The sequence below is a fragment of the Macaca nemestrina genome, chromosome 8 (genome assembly GCF_043159975.1).
Source record: "Macaca nemestrina isolate mMacNem1 chromosome 8, mMacNem.hap1, whole genome shotgun sequence".
NCBI classification, from domain to species: domain Eukaryota; kingdom Metazoa; phylum Chordata; class Mammalia; order Primates; family Cercopithecidae; genus Macaca; species Macaca nemestrina.
Genome location: NC_092132.1, coordinates 2,094,226 through 2,118,301, shown reverse-complemented (window position 1 = coordinate 2,118,301; position 24,076 = coordinate 2,094,226). Strand labels below are relative to the sequence as shown.

At 52.8% G+C, this 24,076-nt stretch overlaps 1 long non-coding RNA gene across 1 annotated transcript; it reads right to left on the bottom strand.

The window, feature by feature from the left end:
* Positions 1-7,375: 7,375 nt before the first annotated feature.
* Positions 7,376-13,735, bottom strand: LOC105488436 (uncharacterized). Its single transcript, XR_011606419.1, has 3 exons — positions 13,629-13,735; positions 12,865-13,085; positions 7,376-8,926 (listed from the first exon to the last, which is right to left on the bottom strand). It is a non-coding gene; the product is annotated as an uncharacterized lncRNA (long non-coding RNA).
* Positions 13,736-24,076: the final 10,341 nt, after the last annotated feature.

The following is a 24,076-nucleotide window of genomic DNA, read 5'->3' as shown; positions in this document are numbered from 1 at the left end:
AAAAAGATGGTGTGCAGAGAGCTTGTGGAAGTGTGGTTGATATCTCAAAGGAAAGAGAGTCAATCGTTGAAGAAGTTACGCCTGAGAATATTTCAGAACGAATAAAAAATAAGTATGCACAGAGAGGCACAACATGGACTAAATAGAATAAAGAAAAATAAAGTTTAGATGACATAGTGAAATTGCAGAAGATCTTTAAGCCAAAAAGAAAAGGAAGACCAGCTCCCAGGAAACAGCAATAAGATTGACAGCAGAATTCCAGCAGCTCCAGTGACAGCCAAAGCAGAGGAAAATCAGAGCTGTAAAGGGCTCAGAGGGAAATAACTGTCACTAAGAACTTGACGGATCTTCCAAAAATAAGTGTAAAACAGAATTTTCAGAAAATTAAAAGTTTAGAAAACAACTCAATAGCAAGAAAACAAATAGGCCAATTTAAAAATGAGCCAGAAGTGAAATAAACCTTTCTCAAGAGAGGACATACAATGCCATCAGGTGCATGAAAAAAATCTTCAGTATTATAATCAGCAGGGAAATGCAAATTAAAATCGCAAGGAGAGATCACCTCCTGCCTGTTAGAATACCTGTCATCAAAGATACAGGGATAACAATTTTTGGTGAGGATGTGGAGAAAGGGGAATCCTTGTGCACTGTTGGGGGAAAGGTAAAAATTAGTACAGCCGTTAGGGAAAGCAGTAGGGAAGTTCCTGAAACAATTGAACATTGAGCTACTTTACCACCCAGCACTTCCAGTTCTGGATATATAGCCAGAGAAATAGAAATCAGTATCTTGAAGAGAGGCCTGCACTGCCATGTCCATTGCAGCATTGTTCTTAACACCCAAGACATGGAATCCACTTGGGTCCAACAGCAGATGAATGGAAAAAAGAAAAAGTGAGAGAGAGAAAGAGAGATAGATTAGATAGATATAAGCCGGGCTCGGTGGCTCACACCTGTAATCCCAGCACTTTGTGAGGCTGAGGCGGGGGATCACCTGAGGTCAGGAGTTCAAGACCAGCCTGGCCAACATGGCAAAACCCTGTCTCTACTAAAAATACAAAAATTAGCCAGGTGTGGTGGCATGTGCACCTGTAATCCCAGCTACTAGGGAGGCTAAGGTAGAAGAATCGCTTGAACCCAGGAGGCAGAGGTTGCAGTGAGCCAAGATCACGCCACTGCACTCCAGCCTGGGCGACAGAGTGAGACTATCTCAAAAATAAGTAAATAAATAAATAAAAATATTAGAGAGATGTAGATCTATAAAGTGTTAAAGATTATGAAACTGACAGGATGCACTCTTTGTGGCAATAATACTCCAAATTATAAATAAGACCTAAGGCTGTGACAGGCAGGAATTAAGTCACACACCCCTAAACTTAAAGAATAAACTATGTTCTAACCACAAGGATTTTTCTTTTTCTCTAACAGCTAAACAACCACTGGCCACAAAAAAATGATATGTGTGCGAGGTGACGAATATGTTAATTAGCTTAATTTAATCATTATATAATGTATACATATATCAAAACATCACGGTGTACCCCATAAATATGTATAATTATGTGTCAAACTTTTTTAACTTTAGATAAATTTTTTCAGATGAATAAAAATCGGAGACATTTAGAGAGTTTACCACTAACAGCACTTCCCTAAAGACATTTTTAAAGAATGTACTTCAAGAAGAAAATTTGTCACAGAGAGAAGGTTAGGACCATGTGTGGTGGCTCACACCTGTAATCCCAGCACTTTGGGAGGCCTAGGTGAAAGGATCACTTGAGGCCAGGAGTTTGAGACCAGCCTGGGAAACAAAGGGAGACTCCATCTCTACTAAAATTTTAAAAATTAGCTGGGTGTGGTGGTGCACACCTGTAGTCTCAGCTACTCAGGAGGTTGAGATGGGAAGACTGCTTGAGCCTAGAAGGTTGAGGATGCAGTGAGCTGTGATCGCACCACTGCACTCCAGCCCGAGGAACAGAGCAAGACCCTGTCTCAAAAAAAAGTACCTGGCCAGGCACAGTGGCTCACACCTGTAATCCCAGCACTTTGGGAGGCCGAGGCGGGCGGATCACTTGAGGTCAGGAGTTTGAGTCCAGCCTGGCCAACATGGTGAAATCCCATCTCTACTAAAAATACAAAAATTACCCAGGCGTGGTGGTGGGCACCTGTAAGCCCAGCTACTCAGGAGGCTGAGGCAGGAGAATCACTTGAACCCGGGAGGTGGAGGTTGCAGTGAGCTGAGATTGCACCATTGCCCTCCAGCCTGGGTGACAGAGCGAGACTCCATCTCACAAAAAAAAAAAAAAAAAAGCAATTACATGGGTGGACTTTGGAGAAGGCAGGCTGCCTTCCATCATGGTGGGCTTCATCCGTTCAGCAGAAGGCCTGGATAGAATGAAAGACTGGCCTCCCTGCGGCAGAGTCCTTGGACTCACATGGCACGTCGGCTCTTCCCGGGTCTCCAGCCTGCCAGCCCTGCAGGTTTGAGACTTACCAGCCTCCTTCATCCTGGAAGCCAATTTTCAAAAACCTCTCTGCACATGTGCGTCCCGTTGGTTCTGTTCTCTCTCTGACCAATGCAAGGAGGGTCCTACAGCAGAGGGCTTGCCAGTCACTCAGGGAGTCGCGGCTCGGGACCCCTTTCCTTCCATCCTCCTCGTCCTGCCCCCCATATCAAAAGACGACTGACCAGAGAGAAAAGCTTGGGAATGGCTTTGAGGTACACGATCAAAGAAGTCTGCAGAAATGGGAAACGCAAAGGGTTGAAGAGAGGGACAGACGCTATTGATCGACATCTCAGAAGATCCTCTGACTGCCTTATGGAGAATGGACTGGAAGGTTCTAGAACAGAACAGGGAAGCTGGTGAGGAGGACATGGCTCAGACCAGGGCAGTGGCCGTGGAAATGGAGTGGGTGGGTTTGCAAGGCTTCACAATGTCTCCGTGCAGGAGTCGGGCTGGGAGCTGGGGATGCAGATGGGCTGAGGGTGTAGGGCCAGGAGGAATGGTCACCAGAGAGGTGAGATGCCTGGGAGGCCTCCAGCAGGAGAACTCAAGGACATCAGGGTTGCAGAAGAGAAGCTTTGGCTGGTGACAAAGACCTGGGCATTGCTAGCACAAGGAAGAGAGCAGACACGGTTGTCTAGGGAGGAAGTGGAGAGGGGAAGGAAGATCGTCTAGGGAGGAAGTGGAGAGGGGAAGAAAGGGGTCCCCAGGTGCACTCCTGGAGGCCATGGGGTCCTGCCTTGAGTAGCAGACGGCGCGGGCACTTCTTGCCAAGGGCACAGCACAACCCAGGCCCTGATATGGGCACCTGACACCTACCACAGTTCTGAGCCTGCCCCGTGTGACACCGACCACGCGGGGCTGAGTCTCAGGCTGCTCTCAGGCTGGGGTGTTCTCTGTCATCCACAGAGTTTGGCTGGAATCCTAGCAAGGGTTCACGCTCTGGGCCCTTCCCATCTCCGCTCCTCTTGTTCCTGCCAAGCCACCTCCCTCCCCTTTAGCCCAGCCACTCGCGAGGGTCCCAGAGCCACATCTTCGCAGGCAGGGCCCACAGGTGTCCTCCAGCAAAGCCCTGCTGAGCCTCCTTTTTCCAAAGCACTCCCTCTTTCCTTCCCCAACCCCACCTCACCCTGCACCCCTCTAACTCCTTCTCAGCTTCTCCTCTCAGCCTGAATGTTCCCTCTGACCCCCGGATCAGGTGTGTGGAGGGCACAGGGGCTCTGGGGAGCACAGGGGCATGGGGGGGACACAGGGGCTCTGGGAGGCTGCAGGGGTGCAGCCCCTTTATGTGGATCTTGTCCCACCGGGGACCATTGGTTCCTTGCAGGTGGGTATCTTGTGAACGTTGCTGCCATTGGCATCCAGGGCAGGTCCTGACGCAGAGCCCCTGGCTGCACTGACACCTCTCCCGGTTCCATTCCCGCCTGCCATCCTCCTGCTCACCCTCACTGGGTCCAGGGTCAAGGCCATAAAAGAAGAGGCCTGAAGAGTAAGTTTTACCAGGACCAGCCACAGTCTCACACGTGCTCCCACAACTGCCACTGCCTCCTGTATCTCCAACACCCCCTACCCCACGCCTTCCTCCCTCTCAGCCCTGGCTCATGCAGTTCCTCCCTCCACAACATCCTTCCCTCCAGAGTCAGGACACAGGGAACTCCTCCCAGCCTGTCCTTTCCTTCCACACTGAACAGTCCCGAGCACACCCTCCGGCGGCCTGGGCACGCAGTGAGGGTCAGATCTCAGGTCCCTGCATCCTCCCCGAATGTCCCATCCCTCTCAGAACCTCTCATGCTTGGACAGTCAGCCTAACCGTGGACCTCTCCCTGCCACCTGACTGTGAGCCAGCACCAGGCACCTGGCTCCATCCCCTGGAAAGGGGCTGTGGGGATGGGTGAGGCAGTGAGAGACCTGGGCGGTCAGAGAAGGCCCCTCCTGGGGGACACTGAGCCAGGCCTGAGGAGTCTGTGGGTCCTGGAGGGAGGAGAGAGCAGGATATAGAGCCAAGTGAGGGCAGGGTAAGGGGGACAGAGGACGGGGTCCAGCTGAGGTCACAGCAGTGGCAGGGATGGCTCAGGCTGTGTGCTGGAAAAGGGGCAGGATTTTATACTAAAGGCCACAGGGACCAGGGAAGTGTTTGCGGCAGGGTGGTATTCGGGTCCAGCCACACTCGCCTGTGTTTGATGTGTCCGTTTCAAATTTCACACTGCCTTTGCCATGGGGCAGCGGACAAGCACAGTCTGTCCCCAGTGCCCTGGCACAAGGCTGGCCTCTGCCTCTCTTAGCTGGACCCAGAGTCCCTGTGTAAGAGTGGGGGACTGTGGGTGGCACTCAGTAGAGGTCCCTGTACAAGAGTTGGGGGGAGACTGTGGGTGGCACTCAGTGGTGGTCCCTGCTGACCACAGCCAGTCCACTCCTAGAATAGGAATCTCTGCCAAATTTCCCTTCAGAGACTTGAAAGGTCCCTGGCCAGGCCTAGAGCAAGGCAGGCCCCACCTTCCAGTGTCTAGGCCTGTGGGATGGTGGACAGGCTCCAGGGGGCCCCCAGTGCTCCACGCCCCTGCAGCTCTCACCCTCAGGGACTCCCCTCCCCTTACACACAGGCTGCGCCTGCCAACATGCTTCTGATGAAGCTAGCACAGCAGAGTGGCGGGATGTGGTTCCCGAGATCCGGTTACAAAGCCTGTGGCTCTGTCTTGGCTGTGGTCTCTGGCTCCCTCTTGCATCCTGGGGGTGCCGGCTGCTGTGCTGGGAGGAAGCCCTGTGGACAAGCCCAGGTGACAGTGATGAGGGGCTGAGTCAACAGCCGTGCAAGGGAGCTGGGGAGCAGATCCCCCAAGCTGAGCCTTCAGATGAGCCTGCAGCTCCAACCTGAAGGCTCGGCACAACCCACGAGAGATGGCAAGCCAGAGCCACCGCAGAGCCTGGATTCCCGCCCCACAGACACTGAGAGAATCAACTGTGTTGTTTTAAGTCCCTGTGTTTTGGGGCAATTTGCCACACAACAAAAGACAGCACAGGTGGGTAGGACCTGGCTTGTGCATGACCTGGGGTGGGGCAGGGGGTGCCAGCCCACCCAAAGAATCATGTCTAAGAAGGGGCAGCCCCTACGAATGCCAGAGGCTGAGACCTGGCTCTGGGCTGCTCTTGGCTCGGTTGCCAGGGAGACGGAGATTCCTAACCCGGTTTCCAGGCTACTCTGCCGTCCTCCCCATGCACGTGGGTCGGCTTCACCCTATCAGGATTTTTGCAAACAAGAATAACAACCGTGGTCATGATTAGCAGAAGAAAGGTCTTTAATGACACAGAGCAAACCAATGTCAAGGTGTGGCCCTGGCCCTTTCAGTCTGCACAGCCCTGCACGGACCTGGGGACAGGGGCCACACCTTCCTCCTCCCAGCCTAACCCGGCCCAGATCCCTGTTTCCAGGGCTGTAGGGCAGCGACAGGGTGACGGGGCTGCCTGGACACCCTGTCTGGGGACACTCCAACAAGCACCCTGCAACCGTGGCCCAAGCCTCCTTTCTATGCTCAAGGTCTGGCGGTGATTGGCGCGCCAGCTGTTCACACCCCAGAACCACCTCCCAGAGGCGAGGCAGGGCCAGAACCAGGGGCCGTGTCGGAGGCCACTGCTCTTGGGCTATTTGGCTTCGGGCATCTGGGAGCGCTGAGGCCGACAGACGCAGAGGGGACTGGCCGTGGAGGAGGCGTGGGGGCGGGCCCACAGGAGAGGTGCCACACAGCACTGTCGGCACCCTCCGCGCTGCTGGAAGTGGGACCTGGGCGAGTCTCAGAGAAGATGCACCTGTCCCAAGGGCTTACACCTGAGTTTCAGAGAAGACGGCGTTTCCCAAAAGACAGGCCCTACCCTCCAAGATGGCCTGCCAGGGTAGGTCAGAGACTCTCTCGTGCACACAGTAAGCATTTCCTGAGGAGCTGCAGTGCTCAGATAAGGAGAAAAGCCCCTGATCCCCAAGGGCTTCCAGGACAGTGGGGGAGGCAGTGTGCAGTGCAGGGCCTCACAGCGACGTCCATGGCCCAGCTCCCAGTACCCGCGAATGCGGCGTTATGGAAAAAGGGGTCTTTGCAGATATAATTAAGGATCTCAAGATCATCCTGCATTTGGGCTGGGTCCTAAATCCAGTGACAAGGGTCCTTACAAGAGACAGAAGAGGAGAGGAGCACATGTGACCCCAGAGCAAACTGGAGTCATGGCCACAGGCCAAGGAACTCTTCAAGCCACAGAAGCTGGAAGTCGGGGAGGATCCTGCCCAAGACCCTTCAGAGGAAATGAGGTCCTGCTGAAACCTTGACTTCAAACTTCTGGCCTCCAGAACCACAAAATAATACATTTCTCATGTTTTAAGCCATGAGGTTTGTGGAGAGCTCTCACGGCAGCCCCAGGGGCCTGAGCCATCACCTCTGGCACTGGGTCCTCTTCAGGCTGACCCCTGTGTCCTCTGACATGACCCCGTGGCTTCCCCCAACACATTATAAACAATTTCAAGAGCACAGGACAAATGGAAAGAAGTTTACAATGAACACCCATATACCTGGCACCTGGATCCTACAATTCATATGTTGTTACATTTGCTTTATCATATATTCATCCCAACCCATCTCCTGTTCTTGATGGACTTCAAAGTAAGCTGTAGCCACCTGCATGCTTCCCACAGACTCTAGCTTACACTTCACAACTACTTAACATATCACCAAACATTCTATTCAGAGGTGAAACCACATTCAGTGAAATGCATGCACCTCGAGGGTGCCATTGCATAGTTTTGACAAATGCATACTCCCCCCCCCAAACCCCTAACAAAATGTAGACATTACTAACCCCCCCCCACCCACATCCTCCCCAGCCCAGCTCCGGTAAACCCCATCTTCTCCCTTCTGCAAAGGCAGCAACTGTTCTGACACTTGAAAACCATATAGGTTACTTTGTCCTGCTCTAGAACGTCACGTAAGTCACACCATGGGGTCTGTATTCTTTCCTGCGGGCTCTGTGTGATGCGTGCCTCCGGGGTCCTGGCAGTTTGTTCCTTTGCGTGGCTGAGTGGCGTCCCACGCGTGAGCGTTACAACATTTGCTTATTCACTTCCTTGTTGGTGGACCCTGGGCTGTGTGCCGTGTTTGACATGGATGTATTCCTGAGTCCTCCATTCTCTTGGGTAAATAGCGGGGTACAGAGTTGCTGTGTCCAGAGTTGCTGTGTCCAAAGGCCAAGTAAATCGTTCCTTAAGAAATTGCCAGGCCAGGTGCAGCGGCTCACATCTGTAACCCTAGCACTTTGGGAGGCCGAGGTGAACAGATCACCTGAGGTCAGGAGTTCAAGACCAGCCTGGCCAACACGGTTAAACCTCACCTCTACTAAAAATACCAAACTTAGCCAGGCGTGGTGGCACATCTGTAATCCCAGCTACTCAGGCAGCTGGGACAGGAGAATCGCTTGAACCTGGGAGGCGGAGGTTGCAGTGAGCAGAGATTGCACCACTGCACGCCAGCCTGGGTGATGAGAGTGAAACTCCATTTCAAAAAAAGAAAGAAAGAAAGAAATTGCGAGACTTTTTGCAGAGCAGCTGTCCCACCTCATACTCCCACAGCGCATGCACAGACCAGCTGCTGCACGTCACACAGACACGTGGTGCTGAGCTGAACGGCCCTGAGCGCTCCCAGGCCGTCCCACACACTTCCTGCTCTGGAGTCTGACGTTCTGTTATTGGGTGGGAGGTCTTGACTGTGAGTTGTCCAGGTTCTTGGCATGTTGAACAAAGAATTGAACAAAACACACAAACAAAACAATGAAAGAACGAAGCATCAAAAGAAGCAACGAAAGTGCAGATTCATTGAGGCGAAAGTGCATTCCACAGATGGGAGCTCGGGGCTCAGGCGAGCGGCTCAGGAGCCCGACTGCAGTGTTCTTTAGGGTTCTTATGAGGCTGAAAGAATTTGGTAACACCCCTAGGTGCCCTTTTGAGGCCTCCAGCAGGTTACATCTCACGAAGGATTGGCCTGCGCTGCTGTCGGTTGGTCAGAGGCTGAAGTGGAGATTTCTGTCTCGTCATCCCAGGAGCAGATGTGGCCCGTGTGCTGCCTCGTCTCACCTGGAACTGGCTGCACCTGCTGCTCTTTCACTTCTGCCTTAACCCATGGTGACCCTAATTCCCTATTCCCCTGCCTCATTTCCCACCGAGAGACATCATCCCCAGAAATCTTTTTTTTTTTTTCCTGTCCCTGCCTACTGGGGTCCTGGCTGTCTGTCCCTAGGTAGTTAGGTGGGTCTCCGTGGACGCAGCAGCCTTGTACTTGCTTGTAAAGGGTGTAGCTGACTTGACCCGGTCACAATGGTTGGGTATTTTGGCCCAATTTTGGATTTTGTTCCCAAAGTGGCTGAAACCCTTGCACAAGTATCATACAAACACGGAATTGCTGAAAATGAGAGAGAAAAAAATCAGTTAACAATTTAAACAAAGTTAGACCAGAAGTTAAGGCCAAAACTATGGCAATAACTGGTACTACCAAAGGAAGTAATGCAGATAGCAACCAGTGTTGCCAAGGTTCTGTGGGAGTTCCCAAAGACTCCATTTTATTTGCCTGGGAAATTACATTTTTAGTATTTTCTTATACTAAACCAGACTGGCTGATGCAAAAACAACATTCTTCCTTTAAATATAAAAAATTTCCTCCTTGCCAATACAAGCAAGTTCCTCCATCTAAGGCTCTTTGATTTTGTAAGACGACGGCAGCCAGGAGTCCAGCTGTTGCTGAAGACTAGTGAGGCCCTCTGCTGTCCGAGGGACATCACAGTCTCCTGAGGCCCCTAATGCCGGATTCCAAGGCTCCTCCTCCTGCAGCTGATCCCGCTAAACCCAACAAGGAGGACACAGGTCTGGCATATCCCAGGCTTTTGGTAGTCATGCAAAGCCAACAAGGTTATGTTTAATAAACCAACAGTATGGTTAATTATTTCCCTTGCTGCGAGAAACATGCTTACTTGTCAAAATCCAAAGAATGGACTTAGAGGCACGAAGAACAGCGAAAGTGAGAGTGGCTCACGCCTGTCATTCCAGCACTGTGGGAGGCCGGGGCGGGCGAATCACAAGGTCAGGAGATCGAGACTATCCTGGCTAACACGGTGAAACCCCGTCTCTACTAAAAATACAAAAAATTAGCCGGGCGCGGTGGCAGGTCCCAGCTACTGGGGAGGCTGAGGCAGGAAAATGGCGTGAACCCGGCAGGCGGAGCTTGCAGTGAGCAGTGATCGCGCCACTGCACTCCAGCCTAAGTGACAGAGCCAGACTCTGTCTCAAAAAAAAAAAAAAAAGCAGTCTTGCAAGATTGGGTGTCTGGTAGACAGGCACACTCAGTACAGTTACAACAAGCAATTTGTCCCTAGTGCTTAGGTCCCTCCCCCGGTTCCTCATAGACTGAGTACTATGGGGTCACGAGCTTCCCCGACGTTGCCTATTAGTCGCTGGGTTGGGGTTTAGGTGTTTTCTTTAAGGTTGTGTTGCTGCATTTTGTTACAGCCCACGATGCATTACAGTCATCTGGGGGGCTCTTCAAGTATTTGAATGATGACCCAGGTAGTCAGGCAAGCTGAAGAGAATAAAGTCAGCCATTTTACAAGCTAGTCTAAACTCAGCTCTTTGGTTCGGGTGAGGGCAGCTAAGGGGCCCTGACCAGCAGCTGCTGGTTATTGAGTCAGGGGCATAGTGTACCTTGTTCTTCTGTAGTTTGCAGACCCAAGCCTATCTGGGGCATTTTATTTTGAAAATGGACCACCGTATACATCATTTTCTACACTTGCTGACAGGCCAGTGTCCTTGAGAGCCATTAAGGTATGTCAGGCAAATGCCAAAAAGTTAAGATGATGCTGATTTCCCAGACTGGCTTCATTTGGGGTCTTTTGTGGCTTTTTTTAAAACAGAAAAACCATTTGTTTTATTATTACAAAGGAAGTGATTCCATCCATTCAGATGAAGGCAATTAAGTTGTAAAATCATAAAAGTGACTACAAGTATCCAGCTTACAGTAACTGTGCAACAAAGGCACCAGGGAGTGTGGGCGGGCATTTACTTATCTTCTGTCTGTCTTTTAAACAGGCACTGCACGAATTCCACAGGTTCATGGGTGCAGTGGCTGGTGGGAGCCTCGGGTTCCAGGTCCAGAGCTCCAGGTGTTGCAGGCTTGACCTTGGACAGATGGATCCAGCTACTTAATCCTAGTACTTTGACCTCCGAAGGCGTGGCCAACACCACTGAAAACAGTCCCTTCCGTTTGGGTTGTAGTTGTTGAGCGGATGACCGTCTTTCCTTGTTTTTTGTTTGTTTGTTTGATTGATTGTTTTTGTTTTTGTTTTTTCTGTTTGTTTGTTTTGAGACAGAGTCTCGCTCTCGCCCAGGCTGGAGTGCAGTGGAGCAATCTCAGCTCACCGCAACCTCCATCTCCCGGGTTTAAGCAATTCTCCTGTTGCAGCCTCCCAAATAGTTGGGATTACAGGCATGCACCACCATGCCCAGCTCATTTTTGTATTTTTGTAGAGACAGGGCTCGCCATGTTGGCCAGGCTGGTCTCAAACTCCTGACATCAGGTGATCTGCCTGCTTCAACCTCCAAAGTGAAGGAATGACAGGCGTGAGCCACTGCACCTGGCTGTTTCCATGTTTTAACAGGTACCTTATCTCCTGGCCTGATTTTGGGTTGCTGGTTAGTTCCTGGCATGGGGAGCCTTTGAATTCCAAACTTTCATAATCCCTGCTGAAATTGCACCAGGGTAACGATGTAGTATATTAACCCAGCCATTCTGGATCGTTAATTAGATTATAAGTTAGAAACAGCCTCCCATATAGCATTTCATATGGGCTTTTTTTTTTTTTTTTTTTTTTTTTTTTTTTTTTTTTGCTTTCAGGGAGTTACAGAGTCTTAAAAGGGCTACGGGCAGTAAGCTGACCCGTTTCTGATGTTTCCTGACGTAGCTAAGCTAACGCCTGGTTTAGAGTTTGGTTAGCCCTTTCTACTTCCCTGAAGGATGGAGGCCTCCATGCTGAATGTAAACAGTATTTGATTCCGAGAGCCTTAGCAACCCCTTGGGTTATTTATCACTTTGGAGGCTCTGGGGTAACCGGAACCAGGGGACTATTCCTTTAAGAGACACTTTATAACCTCACCAGAATCGACAGTCTTGGTTATCTCCTTCTTCATTCCTCCAAGGAGTGCATGAAGAAACTTTGCTGGATCCCAATCAGGGCTGGTGGTGGGCACCACATCTGGGCCCAGGTGATTGCCCTGGGGATTTCAGGCCAGCATATCGTCTGCCTCGCGGCGGGCAGCCTCAAAAACCCTGTCCTTTTCCATAGGGGTGCAGCCGGTTGCCAGAATGAATGGACCTTTCTCCATGATCGATCAAAAGCCAGAGCCAGGGTTTGGAAACCGCCTGCAAAGCTACCAGAGTCCTCAGAGTCCCTTCCCAGCTTTTCTTTACATTGTCGCCTATCAGTCATGGGAAATGGGATTGCACTCAAGCTGTGGCCCTCCCGCCCCCGCAGCTTCCCTGGGAGGTGAAGCCGGCCCTCCGGTCCCCGAGGCTTCCCTGGGAGGTGAAGCCGGCCCTCCGGTCCCCGAGGCTTCCCTGGGAGGTGAACCTGGCCTTGCCGCCCCCACGGCTTCCCTGGGAGGTGAAGCCGGCCCTCCGGTCCCCGAGGCTTCCCTGGGAGGCGACAGTGCCGGGGAGCTGCTGAGTCAGGGGTTCCACTGCTGGTGCGTTAGGGGCTTGGTGTAGTTTGTTCCTCTGGCTGGCCTGGCGTAGTTGGAGCGTGTGGCAAAGGGTCATCTGGGGGTGGCCATCGTTCCCTCTGAGAGACAAGGGGCCTTGTAGGAGGGGGTCATCGCCAAGGTCTGGCTCAGTCTTAGGACTTTTCTTCCGAGGGCCAGTGTTAGGAGCTTTACGGATTGAAGGATTCTGATGCAAAGCCACAAAGGCTTCACTGTATGGCATTTCTGACCATCTACCCTGCCTTTTGCAAAATAAGTATAATTGTAGGTTAGTATTACAATGAAGCCTTCAGTGTTCTGGCCATTGCGCCTGACTGTCTCGCCGACATTGTGGCCAAACAGTATTACAATAAAAACCTCAAGCATTTTCTTCTCAGATTGTCAGGGTCAAATTGATTCCAATGGTTGAGGGTGCAGCCAGGCAGGGAATCAGGTGGAATAGATGGGGTGGGTCCCACAGTGGTCTGGAAGAGAAACGAGACCCTAAGGAGGGTTTATCTGTGGACCCGAAATTTCTGCCTGGGGCATCCCCCTGGGGAAGTCTCAGGTTTAGCCTTGGATCCTAGGGGCCCCTGCTTCAGGGTCCAGTCTTACCGTGTCAGATGTGTCTGACCTCAGGTGTGCACCAGTGCCACTTGGGATGTTTTCTCTCCACAGCCAATGGCCCACTGATTCCATTTGTTCCTGGATGTAATCTCTGGCTTTTCGCGTCCCACCAATTTAGAAGGACCGTATCTTCCTGCATTCTTCACAGGGTTATGGTAGAGCCCTTTACTTCCAGCTCTTCATTTGTTCCAGGATGAAACTCAAAAATCCTGTTATTAATAACATTAAGGCTGGTGGGGTGTTTCTTGTAGCCAGTGACACCAGAGAGTGGTATGTGAATCCCTGTGGCTGGTAATTCACTTTGCGGTCTGAGCAGGAGAAATAACGTTTAAATAGGAACCACCAAGACATGGGGTTTTCCCTAAGCTCGTCCTTTTCTGTACTTTCTGTGCATAAACAAAAGGGGCACGCAGATGGTAACGGGGGCTCAAATGCAACAATTTTGCAGTCCCTGGTCCCCACAAAGCATTAGCAAGGCAAGGGCAGAAAGTAGAAGATGAAGAATTAAATCATCTCAAAGACATTATTGCTGCACAGACACAAATCTGACCATTGCATGGATTTGTCTCGCTCTCGGCAGGACCTAGGTGTCCTGTTCCATGACCGAGTTATCCAGTTACTAGAGACTTCAAGCGGCAGGCACCCTAGTGGCTTTTAACTGCCTAACCCATTCCCGCAAATGGCGGCTTTGACAAAAGAAAGATAAACAAGAAGAAGGAAAGGAAATCTAAACCCCAGACCACGGGGCTTACCTCCTGGCTGGCTCTCCAAAATATGTTACCAGATAGAAACTCTTGACTATATGCTGTCCGGGTTCTTTGTACAAAGAATTAAACAAAAGGCACAAACAAAGCAGCAAAAGAATGAAGCATCAAAACAACAACAACAACAAAAAGTGCAGATTCACTGAAGCGAAAGTGCACTCCACAGAGCGGGAGCAGCTCGGGCAAGCGGCTCAAGAGCCCTGACTGCAACGTCTTTTGGGGTTCTTAGGAAGCTGAAAGAATTTGGTAATGAGGAAAGAGAGAGACCCTCTCATATTGTTTTATATTGTTTTATACTCAGTACCTGTTTTAAGAAAAAAACAATGAAGTAAAACCAAAGACAGGCAACCCGGCACCAGGCCCGGAACCAGGCCTGGGTCTGCCTGGCCTAAACCCAGTAGTTAAAAATCAACCCATGAGGCCGGGCGCGGTGGCTCAAGCCTGTAATCCCAGCACTTTGGGAGGCTGAGACGGGCGGATCACGAGGTCAGGAGATCGAGACCGTCCTGGCTAACACGGTGAAACCCCGTCTCTACTAAAAAAATACAAAAAAAAACTAGCCGGGCGAGGTGGCGGGCGCCTGTAGTCCCAGCTACTCGGGAGGCTGAGGCAGGAGAATGGCGTGAACCCGGGAGGCGGAGCTTGCAGTGAGCTGAGATCCGGCCACTGCACTCCAGCCTGGGCGACAGAGCGAGACTCCGTCTCAAAAAAAAAAAAAAAAAAAAAAATCAACCCATGACTTGGAAACCGATGTTCCTGACATTGTATAGAAGGACACTGTGAAACTCCCTGCCCTGTTCCCTTTCTCTCTGACTACCAGTGCATGAAACCCCTGTCATGCATCCCCTAGATTGCTCAATCAATCACCACCCTTTCACGTGAAATCTTCAGTGTTGTGAGCCCTTAAAAGGGACAGAAACTGTGCACTCGGGGAGCTCGGATTTTAAGGCGGTAGCTTGCCGATGCTCCCAGCTGAATAAAGCCCTTCCTTCTACAACTCGGTGTCTGACAGGTTTTGTCTGCGGCTCGTCCTACTACAGTAACACCGCTAGGTGCCCTTTAGAGGCCTCCAGTGGGTTACAGCGTATGAAGGATTGGCCTGTGACCAGTCAGAGGCTGGAGACTTGGCCCACAGTCAATCAGAGGCTGAGGTGGAAACTTCCGTCTTGTCATCACAGGAGTGAGGATGTGGCCTGTATGCTGCCTCGTCCTGCCTAGAACTGGCCGCACCTGCTGTTCCCTTGCTTCTGCCTTAGGCCTTGGTTGCCCTAATTCCCTACTGTCCTGCCTCAATTCCTCTGCAGCTCTGTTCTTTCAGTGGTGATGGTACTTAGATCCCATAATGTAGACACAGGTGTGCTCACTGCTATGGTGTTTGCGTTGCCTCTATGTCTCTGCAGTTAGCAAAGTTAGGACGTAAGTCTCCTTTTCTTTATTATTTTTTGAATCAGGGTCTCCCTCTATCACCCAAACCGGAGTGCAGTGGCACCATCACAGTTCACTGCAGCCTTGACTTCCCATGCTCAAGTGATTCTCCCACCTCAGCTCCCACAACTCCTGCCCCATCACAAGCAGCAGCAGCAGCAGCAGCAGCAGCAGTAGTAGCTGGAACTACAGGTGTGCCACCACACTGGCTTTTTTTAGTAGACATGGTGTCTCACCATGTTGCCCAGGCTGAGTATCCTTTCTAAAAAAGGAAACAAATCACATGCTCACCCTCTTTCCAATTCAAAACTAGGATTTCAGGGCTTTTATTTAACTTGATTTTTTAAACCTGTATCTCTTCATTTTTATGCTGAAAAAACTTTGTTTTTAGGAATATTCGCATACTCACTTTATTCTATGACATAATAGTTTCAAAATAAAAAGGCTAGCATTGTTACAAAGAAGCAGCAATGAACTGAGAACAAGACTTCTGTGCAGTTCCTTTCGTCCTTGGAGTGTGTCCCACCAGGATGTATCTTCAAAGTGCAGTGTTGTGAGGCTGCTGGAATAATTATCTTGTCTGTAAAATTAATTTTCCAACTTGATGTACAGTTTGAGGTTCCTTTGTTTCCATTTGTTCTCAGTTTCTGGGGATTTTTATTTAGTATTTTTATTGCATGCAGAAAACTACATACACACCATTACAAAACCAAGGCTTTGATGTTGACTTTTTGAGAAAGTGCATCCTGAGAAGTCTCTTTCTTTTTTCCTGTCCCCCTACCCCCACCCTGTTCTCTCCTTTCACCTATAAAGTTAATCTTGTCATTGTTTCTTTTTTGCAAATATATAAAAGAGTTGTTTGTATTTACATTCTTCCCCTTACACAAAAGGTGGCATCCCCACGGATCCCCACGGATCTCCATGGATCCCCACAGATCTCCATGGATACCCACGGATACCCACAGATACCCACAGTGCCGTTCTTCCCTAGATTTTCACGTGGATTCATGCAGCCTGGAGAAGGCTTCCTATCAGTGCTTAGGGACCGTGCCACTCTTTCCCACAGCTGCGTGGTCCCCCGGGGGATGTGCACCCATGCACTGGGACAGCCATGCAGTGATGGGCAGTGGGGAGGCTCCCAACCCCAGCTATTTCCAATAGCGCCCCATCGAGAAGCTCCGCACTGCGTCATTTTGCGTGTTGGGGCTACGCCTCTGGGACGGAATCCTGGGACTGGGCGGAAGGCTAACCCAGACACAGTCTTGCAGGGCACTGACAGATTCTTCTCCACTCCCGCAGCCACGCCTGCGTGGACGTTTCTTCACAGCCTCACCCCAGGGCAGGCCTGCTGACCCGCCGAGACTGCTGGATTTTGCCAATATGAGGGACGAGAAAAGACATCTCAGTGCAATTTTAATTGGCATTTTTCTGACTATGAAGGTGGTTGAGCCTCTTTTTGTGGAGTTAAAGAGACATTTGTAAGGATTTTTCTGTAAACTGTTCATAAGTTTTCTAAATTTTTCTAATTTTCCCTTAGATTTTTAGGAACTCTTTTTGTATGCACAGAAATCAGCCCTTTGGCTCGTAAGCTTCCATTTCCCTCCTAGCTTGTCATTTGTCTTTTGACCTCCTTTCTTCCTTCTTTTCTTTTTCCCTCCCTCCCTTTCTCTGTCTTTCTCTGTGTGTGTGTCTCTCTCTGTGTGTCTCTCTGTCTCTGTGTGTGTTTGTGTGTTTGTGTGTGTGTCTGTGTGTCTCTCTCTGTGTGTCTTTGTGTGTGTCTCTCTCTGTCTGTGTATGTCTCCGTGTGTGTGTCTCTGTGTCTGTGCGTGTCTCTCTCTGTGTGTGACTCTCTCTCTGTGTATGTCTCTGTGTGTGTGTGTGTGTCTGTGTGTCTCTCTCTGTGTCTGTGTGTCTGTCTGTGTGTCTATGTGTGTGTCTCTCTTTGTCTGTCTCTCTGTGTCTCTGTCTGCATTGTGTCTCTGTGTCTCACTGCGTCTCTGTGTGTCTCTCTGTGTGTCTCTCTGTCTCTGTGTGTGTGTCTCTGTGTGTCTCTGTGTGTATGTCTCTCTCTGTGTGTCTCTCTGTGTGTCTCTGTGTATGTGTCTCTGTGTGTATCTGTGTGTGTCTCTCTGTGTTTCTGTGTGCATCTGTGTGTGTGTCTGTGTGTGTGTCTGTGTGTGTCTCTCTGTTTCTGTGTGCATCTGTGTGTGTGTCTGTGTGTGTGTCTGTGTGTGTCTCTCTGTATGTTTGTGTGTGTATCTCTGTGTGTGTGTGTCTGTGTGTGTCTCTGTCTCCCCCTTTCCTCCTTTGTTGCTGTTACCCTCAGCATGCTTGTCTCCCCTCCCACTCGCATCAGTCACACAGGGCTCCCTTCCTGTGGAGGGCACAGCTCACTGCAGGTGTACATGCTGCGGGTTGGGGACACCCTGGGGACTGAGGCTCTTCCCCTTGTGTGGCGTCCTTGGCCTCTGATGCTCTTCCCAGAAGTGCTGCAGGCTCTGTGACATGTTTGGACTGGGTCACCTCCCCATCTCACTACTACCAAAGGGAGCATCTGTGTGTGTGCGTGTATGCGTGTGTGTGTGTATGTGAATGTGTGTGCATGTATGTGCGTGTGTGTGTGTGCACATGTCTGTCTGTGTGCATGTGCATGTGTGTGCAAGTGTGTGTGCATGTGAGCATGTGTGTGCATGTGTGCATGTGAGCGTGTGTGTGCGTGTGTGTGTGCATGTGTCTGTGCATGTGCATGTGAGTGTGTGCGTGTGTGTGCAAGTGTGTGGGCATGTGTGTGCATGTGTGCACGTGTGTGCGTGTATGTGCATATGAGTGTGTGCGTGAGTGTGTGCATGTGTGTGTGGTCTGCAGACTCTTGGGTCAAAGGCTCCTCTGCCGATGAGGAAGGGTGGCTGGTGAAGTTTCAGGGACTGCCCTGGGGGCTCCTGTTCACCCGCTGAGCAATGGGGGCCCCCAGACCCTCAAGTTCCTGCCCCTCCTCAGCCCTGCCTCTCCAGCCTTAGTCGGGCCTGGGAGCCTGGACAACCTTGGCCTGGGTCTGCAGTCTGCGGTTTCTTCCCCAGAAGCGAAGCGTCCCTAGTTCCCAGAGCCCCCTCCCCATCTCCCACCTCCTGGCCCCAGGCTCTGCATTTGCTCCTGTGACATCGCACTCCGCCCCCAGCTCCGGCTCCCCGGGTGTGCGTGTTCAGTACCGGCCTGCACACAGCTGAGCTCAGTCCGTGTCTGTGGAGGAGGGGGCTGGACTCAGGGGCTCCCTGACAGACACTGCAGGTGTCAGGTCCGGGGCACTAGGACCCTTCCAAGGAGAAACGGTGTGGGGAGGGCTGAGCTTGTGAGGGAGCCCTGGGGGCCAAGCGGCGGTTTGGGGGAGCAGGTGTTGGGGGGTCTGGTCTGGGTCTCCCTGTGGTCTTCTGTTCTTCCAGAGGTCAGACTTCCTGCAGGGACTGGCAGCCCCGCCATACCCAGAGGCTGAGTGAGCTGGCCGAGAGGGCCAGGTGGGAGGTGACGCTCAGCCTCGCCTCACAGCGGGGCCTGTGGGTGGGCGGTGGAGGAAGGCCCCCGAGGGCTCACCTGGGGCTCAGGAGGTGACATCGCCTGTCACCTGAGCTGGCGCCCCATGAGCAGAAGCCAGCCCCATATGTGAGCTTCCGGGTCAGGAGTGGGGCCAGACCCACGGGGCTCCCCCACACATCCCTGGCAGGTGGAACAGCCCTGCGGCCGGCCGAGGCCCAGGCATGAAGAGAGCCTGGACCCACCTTCAGAGCAGGAGGGGGTGTGACGGGCGGCTTGGGCCACGCCCGCATTGTCTTCTGCAAGGGTAGGTGCTCAGTGGGGTGGACAGATCAACCATGGCCCATCCCAGATATCCGGGGTGGCGGGGGCCATACTTGGGGGCGCAGGTGCCCTGTGCAGAGTGGCATGGGCACTGGACCCAGGTCCCACCTCACCTGCAACCCCTCGGCCAAGGGCTGCTTTGCAGGTGAGGTGCTGGGGCTCAGTCCCCACACTCCTGGCCGGGATGGAGAGCACTGGATGAGAAGGGGACAGGAGTTTCCGGGGAGTTGAGGCATGGAGCCACTGCGAACGCAAGCCTTCATGCTGTGTAGTACCCATGTCCCCTGGTCTCACCGCCCACCATTCTGTCCAGCCAGGTTGCTCCATCCGAGGACGTGGGAGGATGGCAGGGGCCCAGCCTGAGGCGGGCTCCATGGACAGAGCAGTGGTCTGGCTGTGACCTGTCGCACTGCAGAGGGGTCTGGGCCGAGGCCGCCTGGACCTCACTGGAGACTGGCCAGGCAGGTGTGTCAAGGCCTGGGCAGGCCACCCCAGGAGCACATGTGCGTCCCAGGGAATTGACTGTGGTTAAGTTTGCCACCCGGCACGACAGAGGCTGACTCAAAATTAGGCCGAATCACTGAGAAGTACTAATATTTAGAAATACCGAGGTTGTCCCCCCACACATCCATCTCCCTCTTCTTGAGGACCGACTATCCCCATGGAGGCCTGGGCTGTGGGGGAAGTGGACTCAGGTCTGAGATCATTGAGGGCCTCTCCCTGGCCTTGGCTTACGGTTCGGTGGGTTCATACACCCTCGGCCCAATGAGGAGTGAGCAGCCCTGGGATGGGGCGTACAGGATCTCTGGGAAGCGGCCCCCACACACCCACAGAGAAGCAGAGCTGCCCTTGGCAGCCCTTCAGGATCCAGGTTTGAGATGAAGCCGATATGACAGGAGATAGAGCAGAGAAATGGAAAGATCCTGAAGCCCCAGTGCCATCAGCAACCAGCTGAACCAAGCTCACCCAAGCCCGCACTCTCCTGACCTCTGCTCCTCCAACCAGGGGGTCCCTGGGCTGTGCAAAGAATAAGCTGCAGCATCAGTCAAGCTGCTGTGCACTCTAAGTTTGGTTTCCATTTCATTAAGTTCTGTGATTATCTGTGTTTCATTCTTTCTTCAGATTTATATTGCTCTTTCTCTAACTTTCTGAGATGGATGCATAGCTAATTAATTTTCAGCCTTCTTCTCCAATGTATGCATTTAAGGCCAGCATCTTCCTGCTGAATTGGACTTACTGTGAAATTCCCTTCTTCATCTCCAGTAATGACATTTACCTCCAAAGTGCTTTGCCTGCTGGAAATGCAGCCACATCAGCTTTCTGGTTGGCATTGGGTGCTTAACTGTCTCTCTGGGTGATGTGATAGGTGTGTTTCTTGTAGGCTGTATACACTTGGCTTTATTCATCCTTTTATATATGATGTAGCTGCTGCTAGAGTGGGGTTTAAATCTTTAGATGCTTTCTGCCTGTCTGGGCTCCACGATGCCCCTTCAAATAATTCCTATCACCTCCCTCCCGTTGCTCAAAATCCCGGGTCCTCCTGGCTCCTGTGTCTGCTCGGCCAGCACCTCTCCTTGTTCATCCTTGTGCCCTGTCATCCTGCCCACTCCCTTCACACTGAGGACAGGGGCGTCTGTTCCACCAGCTCCCACCAGTGTAGACAGCCTCCCACACAGTGCACGTGGACGCCCCACGGTGGGTGTGGACCCAGCCAACATCTCCCTCTGGTCCCTCCCTCCCTCCCTCTCCCTCTCCCCCTCCCCTCCAGGCCCTTTTCCCCCACCTGTCGGTGTTCCCATGGCCCCCACATCTCTGCCTCCAAGCCTGTCCCCGGGGCTGAGCCGGAGTAGGCCCAGGAGCCCTGAGCGATGCTTGTGCTCTCAGTGAGTCAGGAGGTGAGGGTGATTCTGGAGAAAGGACGTGGCCGGAAGTGGGAAGTTTCAGAACCGAGAGAAGGCCCACCCAGCGCCCACTCGGTGCTCAGGAGACCCCTGCCCTCCCCTGTCCACTCCCTCCTGCCTCCTTCCCTCTTCTGTACCAAGCCTCAGCCCTTTGCTGCCTGGATTTTCTTTTTCCTCGTGAACCTGCATATATCCAGCCCTAAGCAAAACCCGCCCGCCTCTCCCAGGCCCCCCAGGAAGGGAAATTAGGGTGGAGGCCCTTGGGGGCGCGCTCCCCACTGTGGGGCAGAGGGGCGGCCTCTTCTCACCTGCTCTAACCCCTGCCTGGGGGGACACCTCCTCTCCAGCTCTCGGGGACCAGGACTGACCCGTCAGGAAGCCGACTCCGCTCGGTCCCTGCTCCCCGGTCTTCTCCGAGGCTTCCTCCCCGGCTCCGGCCTGGGCGTCGGGAGCCCTCCCTGGAGCGCACCTCTGCGCCCGCACCTCTGCGCCCGCACCTCCCACCGCGGTCCGGCTCCCGCTGCTCCTGCCCGGTCCTCCCTCCTCCAGCACACGCCAGGGCTCGCTTCTCCGTCGGAAGACCCTCTCCTCCCTGCCGCATGGCTGGTCCAGCGTCCCCGCCATGCCTCCTCTGCCCGCGCTGAAAGGACCCCTTACACCCGGGGACTTCTCCGCTCCGGACACGCCTGGCGACCTCGCAGGCGCCACCTCCTGCACTCGGTGGAGAGCCTGCTCTGCGCCCACACCTGCCTGTCCCGCCCCAACACCTGGTCCTCCTCCAAACCCTGCCCCGCCTTGCCCTGTCCCGTCTTCCCCCTCTTATGGAACTGACCAGCATGTCGCACCCACTCCACCCCAAACCTCACCCCACCCTTCCCTACCTCAGCATCTCTACCCTGGAACAAAGGACTGGGAACCAACTGAGAGCAGTAAGAAAGGATTTGTACCCTAACCTTAACCCCGACCCTAACCCTAACCCCAACACCTGCAGCTACTGGCAAGGGAGCCTGGCCCCTGAGCCTGAGCACAGAGGCTAACGGGTGCAGTAGGCACTGAAGGGCCAACCCAGGGGTCCCAGCTGGTCTGTGCCCTCCCACTGCCCACTAGTCACCCCCTCACAAGGAGTTTCACATAGCACAGACATCAAACCACAAAATCCTAAGCTTTGTGTGTGCATGCATGTCTGTGTGTATGTGTGTGTGCATGCATGTGTGTGTTTGTGTATGTTTGCATGTGTGTGTGCTATATGTTTGTGTGTGTGTTTCTGTGTATGTTTGTTTGCATGTGCGTGTTTCTGTGTTTGTGTGCATGTATGTTTGTGTGTTCATGTGTTTCTGTGTGTTTGTGCATGTATGTTAGTTTGCATGTGTGTGTTTCTGTGTTTGTGAGTGCATGTTTGCTTGTGTGTGTTTCTGTGTGTGTTTCTGTGTGAGTGTATGTTTGCTTGTGTGTGTTTCTGTGTGAGTGTGCATGTATATTTACATGTGTGTTTCTATGTTTGTGTGTGTGTTTCTGTGTATGTTTGTGTGTGTTTCTGTATATGTGTGTGTGCATGTATGTTTGCATCTGTGTGCTTCTGTGTATGCACATGTGTGTTTGTGTTTGCATGTGTGTTTCTGTGTGTGTTTGTGTGTATATGTGTCACAGTGTCAGCCCTGGCTGGGGTCTGGCTGTGTTGCACCATCATCTGTCTGGGACTCCAGTCCTCTGCAGGGTGTCCCCGTCCGTCGTTCCTCTCAGGGTTCAGCTTTTCCGGCTCTGATGCAGGAGGCACGTGCCTGTCCACAGGGAAGTGGTCTCGGATTCCTGGGGCTGATCACAGGCAACGCCTCCTGAGTGCATACGTGAGAACGGATACCCTAATGAGGACATGGGAGTGGGGGACACCCATGAGTAGCCATGTGAGGGCCTGGAGAGAAAGATGAGGCCAAGGGACCCACCTTCCCTGGCGCTTGTCAGATCCCCGCAGGGCCTGGGTGAGAGCCCCGTGGAGGGTGGAGCCCCGTCCCAGAGCCAATGCACCACTACTTCTTCCTTTTCTGGGCCCTGGGACAGACCTGTGTTCGGGAAGCACTGATGTCCCACAGGCGACCCCAAAGCCTGAGATTCTGGCCCTGGACAAAGACTGCATTCAGGGGAGCTCTGAACCCCTGAAGTTCAGGTGTAGTTTGAGAAGATAGTAGTAGGTACACCCACAAATAGTCTCTGTCACCTGCTGTGCTGGACCCTGAGCTGAAAACTGAGGACAGAGAAATGAAGAGGGGGTGGAGATGCTGGGAGGAGAGAGGATGACAAGAGATACGGGTGTTAAGGCTCCCCAAGGGAAGGGAGCGGTTCCTGGGGATCCGCCCAGAAGCCTGTCCTACTGGAGGTAGCACCTGACCTGGGTCTTCAATAATGACACCTCAGCCCCACCCCACCCTTTGCCCAGCTGCAGTGCTGGCCAAGAGGAGACCCTCGGAAGCTATTCACAGAGTGAATGGGAGATGGAGAATGCAGGCCGGTGGGCACTGGGTTGGCAGAGAAGTGAGCCCTTTGGGGAGAGGGGCTGCCTGCGGTGAGGGAAGGTGGGAGATGAGGCGGCTTCAAGGGTGGCGCGAGGTAGAGGGTGGCTCTAAGATGAGAGGTGTGGTCTCTGGTAAAGAGTGGAGGAGAGGGGGCAGGCTGGGTCATGGGGGGATGGACAGATGAGACCCCCCCCAATTCGACCCCAGAGCCAGGACCCCAAGCCCCCAGGCCTCAAACGGCCCAGCTTGCTGAAGTCCACGTCCTCTGTCCTGCAGGGGATCTTGCGGTTCCAAGTCTCAGGAGGACACTCGGCCCACTGGGCTTCTGTTGGGCACCAGGAAGAGGTTTGGGGAGGGGGTCCTGGATGCCCCTCTGTGTGGGAGACCTTGTGACTGTGCTGATGTGACAGAACCACTGGGGGCAGCAAGTGGAGGGTCAGTGTACATAACCCAGTGTAAATGTTCAAACATGGGTTTAAATGTTTATCAAACCCCCAAAATTATGAACTCCAGGACATTCCCCGCACCCATGCTCAGGCACATTGGCTGTGGTGCCTGGAGATACGCTCAGGCTCACCCCTGCCTCCACTCAGGGTGAACGAACGCAGACAGCACCAGCTGCCGAGCCCCCCGGGCAGACTCAGACCCAGCGTGGGACCCCAGGGCTCTGGAGCCGGGAGTAAGCGCCCATGCCGCTCACTGCTTCCCCACACTGGCGTGGCTCCCCCACACTGGCGTGGCTCCCCCACACTGG